General features: G+C 41.2%; 1 protein-coding gene across 8 annotated transcripts in view; it reads left to right on the top strand.

Annotated features, from left to right (window-relative positions):
- The first annotated feature begins 2,425 nt into the window (after positions 1–2,425).
- HUWE1 (HECT, UBA and WWE domain containing E3 ubiquitin protein ligase 1) overlaps positions 2,426–10,396 on the top strand; it is a 175,124-nt gene continuing 167,153 nt past the window's right edge. For 5 of the 8 annotated variants that reach the window (XM_038587505.1, XM_038587509.1, XM_038587506.1 and 2 more), the window contains exons 1-2: positions 5,020–5,215; positions 8,612–8,748. The gene's annotated coding sequence lies outside the window, so the exon portion shown is untranslated. Of the gene's footprint in view, positions 2,572–2,770; positions 2,879–5,018; positions 5,216–8,611; positions 8,749–10,396 lie in introns of those variants that run through there. The other 3 variants (XM_038587503.1, XM_038587504.1, XM_038587508.1) reach the window with 3 other exon arrangements.

Genomic DNA, 10,396 nt, shown 5'->3' with positions numbered 1-10,396 from the left:
TATAGTATTTGTCTTTCTCTGACTGACTTATTTTAGTCAGCATAATACCGTCTAGTTCCACCCATGTAGTTGCAAATGGCAAAATTTCATTCTTTTTAATGGCTGAGTAATGTTTCATTATATACATATATATATACAATGAACATAGGGGAAGGGAAGGAAAAATAAGATAAAAACAGAGAGGGAGGCAAACCAGAAGAGACTCTTAACTATAGGAGACAAACTGAAGGTTGCTGGAAGGGAGGTGGGTGGGGGGATGGGGTAATTGGGTGATGGGCATTAAGGAGGGCACTTGCTGTAATGAGCACTCGGTGTTACATACAATTGATGAATCACTAAATTCTATGCCTGAAACTAATAATATACTATATGTTAACTAAATTGAATGTAAATAAAAAATTTAAAAAAGCAATCGATTAATAGTGTGAATAAAATTTAGGGAAATAGTTATTCACTGCTGGGGGAGCTATAAACTGAATCATTCAATGAGGCAATTTGGCATTAAATATTAAAATTTCAAAATGTGCTGTCTTTGAGCTACCTATTTCACTTTTCCATTTTGTCTTACAGAAATATTTTAGCATATGAAGGAAAAATGTATACGTATTTTTCACTGAAGCACTGTTAATAGTAAGAAAAATAACACTCTAACAGTAAAAGATTGAGAACAATATATATTTATCAATAGGTGACTATATCAGTAGTTAACTATAGTGCACTCAGTCAATGGAATACTATACAGTACATAAATGACAAATTTATATAGACTGACATGGAAAGATCATCAAGCATAGAAAGTGAATAAAGCAATTGACAGAAGGATACATAAAATAGGATACCATTTATATCTTTAAAAAGTAAAAAACAAAGCTATGTATTTCTATATATATATGAATGTAAGAGGAATTTTAAATTAATCTGTGTTAAGTGCTTTGCAATAATGTATTCATTTATATGTAATTAGGAAAAATTTTTTAAAATGAAAAACAACAAAAACAAAGCTAATTACATGTTAAAGGAATGTTTCATGTTGCCATTAAAATGTTATAAAATGATATAGAAAAATATTTATTACATGGCAAATATTAACTAGGCTATTAAATAATCACATGCTATGATAATATTTTTACTTATAAGTATTTTAAATAAATCACTTATTTACTTAAAAGGCGTAGAGCCCATGGATTATTAGGATTAATGTAGATGCTATGAGAGGTTGGAATTAGAATCAAAGGCCTTACTAAATTAAAAGGTTTTTTTGAAGACTATACTAGCAGTATTGGTGAAGATAATGTGAATATCCAAATAAACTGGAATTCTTATATATTTCTGGTGAGACCTTATATTGTTACAACTGTTCTGGAGAGCCTGTTACATGTTTTTTGGGAGGAGTTACCTTTTGACCCTATCTACTCCATTTCTACAAATTTCTCCTGGAGGGAAATCTTAGAAATATGCACATATTTAGTTACACCAAAGTTCATGTCCTACTTCTTTTAATAAAAAAAAAGACCTAAACATGGAGTCTTGGTTAAATAATTAACATTAATGGAATAATATTCACTCATTAAAAATAACACTGTAAAAAGATCTCTCAAAAGGGGCCTCCATAAAGCTAGATCATACACAAAATTTTTGTGTAAATATATATTTGACGGGCAGTGAATCCATTCATCGGATTCTCAATTCGGGGCATGAACCACTGTTCTGTAGGGTTAGAATTAAAACTGGAAGATGTAATTACAGTTTTTATTTCTTCTGTGTCTCAAGAGTAAGTACTTCGGATTGTGCTTTTGTCTTTATACTTTAAAATACTGAGTTAATACTTAAAAAAAATTCAAACCTTACCAAAGTATCTTAAATTGCCATTCAAAGCTCCCCTCTATTCCCATCCTCTAATCTCCTTCTGCAACCCAGATGAAGCCCGGTCAATAGTTAGGGGTACGTGCTACCAAATTCTTTTTAATTCCTATGTATTCACAGGTGCAAATCCTCTTGGATTTGCACCTTGGTAATAGCACTACCACCCCAAATAATACCAAGGAGAACAATAAAGATAATATTTATTGAGAGCTTACTAAATGCCTGGAGTAAGTGTTGTAAGGATTTTCCCAGAGGGGGGGCGGGGGGGTTGACCCCGGCGGCGCCCCTGTTGGCTCCAGCCCTCCACACCGCCTCCCTGCTTGCCCTCTTGCCCCCTACTCTTCCGCAGGCAGCTGGAGAGACTGTTAATTTTTAAACGTAAATCAAATCAAATCACGTCACCCTTCGTCGTGCCTCGAATCAAATCTAATTCCTTAGCGACCCTACAATCCTCTACCGTTGGGTTTGTTGGACCGAGAATAGCTCAAGCGCAGTCCCCTACAAGGTAGACTGCTCCACCGCGGAGGGAGTGCCTTCCCGAGGGGCAGGGGCGGGGCTCCTCAAGCGGTGGGGTGGAGCCTCAGATCCGGTGTGAAGAGAGCCGGAGGGGTAGGTTTTCCGCGGAGGGTGAGCGAGGGGAGCAGGGCTAAAGCAAGGCCCGAGGACTCGGCACGCTCCTGCGGGCTCTGCGGAGCTACTGCCACCGAGGTGAGCATCTTACCCTGGGTTGGGGGGCGGGCCCTGCTAGCGAGGCCATCCTCCGCTCCTCGCGGAGGGTTGTTCCCACGGGACCCTACGCGGAGTCGCGGAGGTGGCGGCCTTGGGGAGCCAGCGGGAGAGGCTGGTGAAGGGGCCCGGCGGCCTGCCCCAGCCCTCCCTCAACTCCGCCTTCTCTCCCCTCCCCCAGGCCTTGGCCGGCGCCAGCTAAAAGCTAGCCGCATCTTCTGGGGCTGCGGGGCAGCGGCAGGCAGCGCGGCGGGAGAGCGGCTGACAGTGCTGACAGTGGGGATGCGAGGTACCGGCATTAGTCGTGGCCAAGTGGCCTTAGAGAGGGAGTAGAGGCTAGGCCTTCGGCGTTTCTCTCAGGTTCTCGGAAGGCGGCCTCAGGAGGGGGAAGGTGAGGGGCCGCCAGGCAGGCTTCGCGGTAACTACTAGGCTTTGTATATGTATATTTTGGTATCTAAATGGTACTACACACACACACACACACACACACACGCACAAACATTCATTTCGGGTAATTGCCTTTTAAAAACTTAATATGTCTTGTAGCTCTTCATATACCAGGGAATCTAAATTTATCTCATTTATAAACAGCTGCATTGTACGATTGTACTACAGTTTATTTAACCATTTCCGATTGATGTACATTATCTTGTTTCCCTTGGGGGGGGAGAAGGGCTATTACAAGCAATGCTATAATGAATGGGTTTGTATATATACGTTTCATGCACATGTATGAGTATTTCCGTAGGAGAAATTCTTAGAAGAGTAATCGCTACTCAAAGTGTATATGCATTTTGAATTTTGATACATTTGTCCAAATTGCCTTCCCAAAAGGCTATACTGATTTACACTCCCCAATGTTGTGCAATATTGCCCATTTTCCACAGTTATGCCAACATGGATTATTATCAATCTTTGTCATTTGGACTAATTTGAAGCGCAAAAAATGGTATGTCATTGTTTTCATTTGCATTTCTCTGATTACCAGTGAAATTGAACATATTTTTTATTTGTCCGATTACAAAAGTAAGTAGGCAAATATCTATAAGCAATAAGCATTTCAAAAATGTAATATTAATTACTCCATGCTCAGTAGCAAGAAAAATTAAAAAATACCTAGAAGTAAACTACAAAACTTTATTGAGGTATATAATAAAAGAATGTTTGCATACATGGAAAAGGAATATCACGCTTCTTGCTAAGAAGGCTCAATTTTGTAGTCCTGCCCATTTTTCCTATATTGATTTATACAATTGATGGAATTTCAATAAATATGCCAAGTTTTTGGAACTCAATACGATTCTAAAGTTCATCTAGAAAAAAGATGGCTAAGAATAACCGAGAAAATATTTTAAAAGATAAGTAAAGATGGGGCTATTTGTACTACCAGGTATTAAATATTGTACTCTAAGGAACAATATTTAAATTAGAATGGACAGAACAAAGCATTAGACTAGAAAAGCCCACAAATCGAGCCAGATTGGATCCAAGATTTATTGGAGAAACATTGTTGGCTAGACGTGGGAAAACTGCCATATTAAAAACTGCAAGCACGCACCCCCCCACCCCAGCTTGAATTTTCCTTTGAGGTCAGACTCCTTTGTTTGGCGAAAACCACTTTATTCAATCTTTTGGTTATGCCAAGGTAAAGGGTCAGGAGTTAAAAATTAGTGGCTTTAGAGCTAGAACTAACGATAAGAGCCCTTCGTTACATTAAGATGGATTCAGGTTAGCCTGCAGTGCGGCGAGGGAAGGAGTCAGGATATTATGTCTTAAAAAAATTTTCCCCCGATCTAATGGGCAAAAAGTGTTATGTCATTGTTTTCATTTGCATTTGTGAGCTTATTGTGAGACTGAACGTCTTTTATGTGTTAGTCCAGGATAATATGTGATTACTGGAGGCAGGTAACAATGGGAGACCCATTGCTTCTCTTCCAGAATGGAGTTTGGCTAATTGGTACAGATCTGTCCGGAAGCATGAGAATAAACAGGTTGACTTTTTAAATTTTCCTCAAGCACTAGGCTCTAGACACCTTAGATCGGGGGCGGAGGCAGTTTTCAGGACATGGCCGAGATTTGGCGCTGAGCTGTGTCATCGCGAGGTTTGGCAGCCAGCTCCGCAGTGGGTCGGAAACCTCGTGGTAGGCGAGATCCCTGCAGGACGGGAGGTTCCTCCCTTCCCCCCGAAAAACTCCCAGTCATTTTCATGAAGCCCCGCCTCTCTCCTTTTTAGGAGCATGCAATAGGTCTCGCGAGAGCTCGTGTTTCCTAAAGGCGAGGCGCGGGCCGTATCCTGCAGTGAATTCGAAGGTCTCGCAGAGACTAAAACGTAATATCGCGATAGTTCTGTCGGCGCATGCGGGAGCTGGCGGCGGCAGACTGACTCCGCCCCTCGGTGCTTCGTGAGGTTGTGCGTCATTTGCTTTTCGCTTCGCGTAGGGTGAGAGCGAAGCTGTAGCGACTTTGGCTTTGGTGGGAGGAGGGGTCTGGGAAGGGCTGGGCTCAGGCTTTTCCCGTCCGGTAAGAGATTCTCGCGGGATTGCGCGGAGGCGGCCGCGGTTCTGCTACGGACTGCAGCAGCCGCGGAGGCGGCAGTAGCCTCTTTGGGTCGTGCTGTTCTTACCTGGTGAGTTCTCGCGCGAGCGGGGCTACGTCCTCGTGGGATTCTTTCGCGGTGGCGGAGGTAGCTTGTGGGGTGGGGGGGGGGGGGGGGCAGTGACTAGGGTCGGTCCGCCGCTGTTAAGATGGCGGCGGAAGCTGATGTCTGTCCGGCCAGGACCCGAGACTGAGGTGTTGGCTGTCCGGGTTTGTGACGCTTCCCGGGCAGCCGACGTTAAGGAGGTGACTGTCGGCGAAACACCGAGGTGCTAGTAAGCTGAACCTGGGGCAAAGACCAAGCTGTCTCTGTTCGAGGCGACACCATTTCCCGGGCCTCGGTCGCGTGTGGGCCCGCCTTTGCCCCCACCAATCGGTCAACGCCTCCGTTGTTGCCACTGCAGTGGGCGGGTTGGGAGGGTTGGGGGGGCAGGAGTCCTAGAGTTAGTTAAGGAGTGGGGTCGGGGGTTAGATTGGACAGTGGGGGAAAGGGAACCAACCTATGACGACTGGTTCCCTCCCCGCTACCTTTTTTTCAGGCCTGCCTCTGTTCTCCGCCCATTTAGCGGCCCAAATGAATCCCCTAGTTTTTCTTGAATTGAGGTGGGCTCTACTTTCTTAACTGGTTTGGTATTTGAACTAACGTTTAGGGGTCAAGCTTTAGTGTCTCTGACGTACTCCTCCTTTTTTCCCCCTAATTCTGTCCTCATCCACATGGATATTTGAGGTTCGTAAATTTAAGAGGGGTAATCAAAGCTTTCCCTGTCACCCCCTCCCCAGCCCCACTAAGGAAGAGCTTAGCCCAAGTCCCTTAGCCTGTCCTGTCACCCTCTTTCCCTTGGTCCCCTTGACGTAAGGCTTGAGTAGAGCCTTTCCCGTTCCGTGCATTTACTCCATCTTTGTGGCTAGAACTATACAGTAGCCTTCCGTTTCCTCAAGTCTTCATGCTTGTATGACCCTGATTCGAGTACAGGGCGGGTTTCTGAAACTTTGCAGACTGCTCAACCATTCTTAGATGGAACAATGAATGGGTTGGTGGCTGGATGATTGCAGATCTCTTGTTTTGGAGCTCTTAGCCTTCCCTTTCTCATAACGCCCCTATCCCCCCGCAAAAACCTAAAGAAAAGGCTGTAGAGGATAATCCTCCAGTAAACCAACTTTTGTCCTTTTCTGTCCCTTGACATCCCTCTTTGCAAGTTCTGGAACCGCCCCTTTTCCCTGCCTTCTTCTGAGTTGCTGAGTCTTCTTGGTCCGTGAACCTCTGTTTTTGCGCTAACCACCTTTTAACATGCTTCCCACTTAATTCTTTGATTCCCTACCTCCGTGTTCTTTTTTTCAAGAGCTGAATCCCCTAGAGAGAAGATATCCGCCTGTCAGTCTCCACTACATTTCCCTTCCATGTGATAGAAAGTAAAATAGCTTTGATTATCTTCTGACCCTCAATCATTGCCCTGTTCTACTTTCCTGTTCCCTTCCTCCGCTCCACCATTACTGTAAAGGATTCCCTATCGTTTCTTTTCTTTATAGATTACATGTTCAGTCAGTATTGTTTTCTGTTAGCCCCAATGTTGCCTAGATTGAGGAGACCTCAACATTCTCCGGTCAAGGGAGGCACCCTGGTATGGTGGAAATAACTGTGTGCTTTGGGTTCACATCGAACTTTGTGACCTTGAGCAAATTAGTTTTGTTCAGTTCATCTGTATAATAGGAATAGTGGCGCTCATAGTAGCTAGAATTAGTTTGTAAAGTGCCCAGCTTATGTTAGGCACACAATATATTGTGGTTACATTTTCTTGGTGGAAGAATAGGTTGGAAGATGGATCTGTTTCATATAGTAGTTTTATGACCTGGGGAAAAAAAATAAGAGATTTTTATTCCTCTAATTGTAAGTTTTTAGTATATTTCTAGGCCAGCGTGGTCGTTTTTGTAGTTTTTTTTTCCCCTCTTTTTCTCCAGTGGTTCATGATGTTTGATTGTGATTCCTACCTGTGTTAACCTACTAGTGTAGGAATTTTAGTGCAAAGTCACTATCTTGAAATGACAACTAGCCATAAAGGTTCCTATCAAGAACCACACCCAGGTGTGCTGCCTTTTAGAAGGGATGCCTCATCCCTTGCATACTCCTACCTTTCATTCAAAAAGAGTTTATTCTGTTATTCACTCAAAGATGAAATTTATTGTCATGCTTTTCACAGTAATCAAGGGAACTTCTACCAGCTAGTTTTCAAGTATTCATACTGCTTTTCCCTTGCCTCCTTTCTTTGGTTCCTCAGATCAGTGTGGTGATCTATTTGGCTATACCTGCACAGGGTAATTCCTAGCTGAGAGAATTTAGGAAAGTTGCTTGGAATACCAAGCTTCTTTCCCATAGCAAATTACTGTCAGTTCTTTAATACACTACCTCCTGTTGTGTTTTGCCATTTTATATTTCCTGGCATTCTTATTAAATTATTAATTAAATTCTTATTAAATTCTAAATTAAATTAAAGAAGTGAGTGTATTCAGTTTGAAAGTCTTACTGTTAATATATTGATTAGACCAATATGAAACTGAATACTTTTATCTATCACCTTGGCCAGGTGATGAGGTTTGAAATAGGAATATGATGGTGAAAAGTTTACCGAGGATTAAAGATTACCATGGGTAACCATCTGGTAATTATATGGACACTAATTTTGAGTGTTAGGGTTTGCTTTGTTCAGTTTAAAGTGCTTTGGAGGTAATAGGATTTCCCCCTTTTTCATTGGGAGGACAGAAGAGCACTTTCTGCTCTTGAGATACTGCCTTGGAGTTCTTTGCAAATGTCTAGCAATGAATCAGAAATTAACTAAACCTTAATTTGACTCTTGTCATTCAGAACTAGAATAAATCTGGGAATGATAATTTAGGTATGACCTAAAAGATTTAATTTATTCTAGGTAGATCTCTAAAAAGAGAGGAAAGAGTGGCAATACTAGTTAAAAGCTTTGTCTAAGGTTCAGTGGCAAAGTTCAGCCTGAGTTTCCCAGGTGTTTATCAGTTGTCTCCCAGTATGCCCAAAAAGTGTATGTGAAGGTGAAAAGTAGTTTCTGTATGTGCATTTTTTTCCACAAAAAAATAATAAATTTAGCGTTGCCTTAGTATCAATTTATAGTGAGGATGTAAAATTGTAATTACTATCCCCTATAATTTCATTGGGTTTGAGGATGGAGATGAGTTTTCAAAGGTGTTGCCTAGATGTCAGAATAGAATAATTGGTTTGGCTCTTGGTTCTGAATTCTTGTTGCTGTTTAAAGCAAGTCCTTAAAAATGCAAATTGATATGTAAGAGCTATTGCTTAAGAAATAACAACTGTGATCATGTTTGAACATTGATATAATGATTAACTCCCCCATACTCTAATAAATGTATCTCTCTCTCCCCCTACCCTTTTTTTTTTTTTTTGTAGGTCCTCCAATAGTCTGACCTGAGTGGGTTAGCACTCCGGAGGAACTAGCTGACCAACTTGGTCAGGAAGGTTCAGGAAACTGTTGGAGAAGTGTTGGGATTTCCCACCAGGATGAGCATGATTGGCTGTGATTTTAGGTTAGTTTTTGTAGATCTTTGGGTAGTATTTGTATTTTACTTCCTGGAATGGAGTTGGGGGTGGTATATGTATTTCCATTCTGTAAATGAGCTACTTTGATTTCTTCCATTGTTTGGATCTGATGTGGCACTGGCTGCTTCTTGTATTATTGTTTAAATGAATTCTGTCTGTACATGATTTTTAAATCACCCTAAGCACCATTCAAAAAATAAAATTGCAAGATATTATGTCTAATCCTTTTTCAGTTATGAAAAATGTCAGACATACACAAATCAGATAGTATAGTGATCTCCCTGTGTATCCATCACCATGTTTAACAGTTACCAACTTGTAGCCATTCTGCTTCATCTGTACTTCTACCTACTGTGCCCACCCATTTTTTTTTATTTTTTAATGTTTGCTGGTTGTTTTTTTTTTTTTAATATTTATTCATGAGAGACACAGAGAGACAGAGACACAGGCAGAGGGAGAAGCAGGCCCCATGCAGGGAACCCGACGTGGGACTTGATCCTGGGTCTCTAGGATCATGCCCTAGGCTGAAGGCGACGCTAAACCACTGAGCCACCCGGGCTGCCCCCCACCCGTTATTTTGAAATAAATCCCTACTGTCATATTTTTACTTGCCAAATACTTCTATGTCTGAAAGAAAAGGGCTTTTTAAACATAACTTCAAAACCACTATCACAACTCAAAAAATTAATAATGATTTTTGAAGATTCCAAATATGAAGCTAATATTCACATTTTACTTTGAGTTAAAGTCCAAAGAAAATCCATTTATCACAAAGGTGGATTGATATATATTTTTTAAATCTATTTTAATCTGCAGGTTCCCTCCCTTTTGTTTTTTTCTTGATTTATTTGTTGAAGAAATTGTTGTGTAACTTCCCTCGTATTTGGTGACTGTACCCCAGCAGTGGTATCTAACCCATTCTTACTAAGTTAAAGACCCTGGAGGACCCCCCCCCCCTCCATTATAATGGAACAAAGGCAGTAATCTCCTGTATCCCAGTTGGAGTTGATACTGCTGGCCTAGGCACTATCCCAAAATAACTAGTCATGGATTCCCTTTTCTGTGGCAGAGTCTGATTTAATTGATACCTGACCTCAGTTTCATGTCTTGGCTCTGCTTACTGCTCCACATGAAAAGTAGGCCTCCTTATGGAAGAAGCTAATGTTTCCTAGATAATGACCTGAGTGTGCCTTTGGGATTTTTTATGGTTTCAATTTCCTTAGGTGGTTTAGTTATTTTTATACTATCTTACAATGTTGCTTTTTATTCTTTTGATGTTGGTATCAGCTGCTCTGACCCATAACTTCTAAGCTATTAAGACTTAGTGATGAGTTCTTCTGGCTATAATACAGTTTTTGAAATGGCAATACTAAACAATTTTTTTATTTTATTTTTTTTAATACTAAACAATTTTTGAGAGCTTCCACTTACATTCTAATTTTCAGCTATTAATATGCAACCATAGTTTTCCTTTTGTTATTTTTCATTTTATTTCTTTTGGAAATGATGATCCACAGCATAAAATCCTTTAAATATTTCATTTCTGTCCTTGTGCAGAATTGGTTATCTTGGGATCTATTGTATGTCCCTTCCATAGTCAAAACCTGGGAATGGATTTTGGACATCTAGATAGGC

The sequence above is a fragment of the Canis lupus genome, chromosome X (genome assembly GCF_011100685.1).
Source record: "Canis lupus familiaris isolate Mischka breed German Shepherd chromosome X, alternate assembly UU_Cfam_GSD_1.0, whole genome shotgun sequence".
NCBI classification, from domain to species: domain Eukaryota; kingdom Metazoa; phylum Chordata; class Mammalia; order Carnivora; family Canidae; genus Canis; species Canis lupus.
The sequence above is the reverse complement of the archived record's forward strand: the minus strand, read 5'-3'. Positions and strand labels throughout refer to the sequence as shown.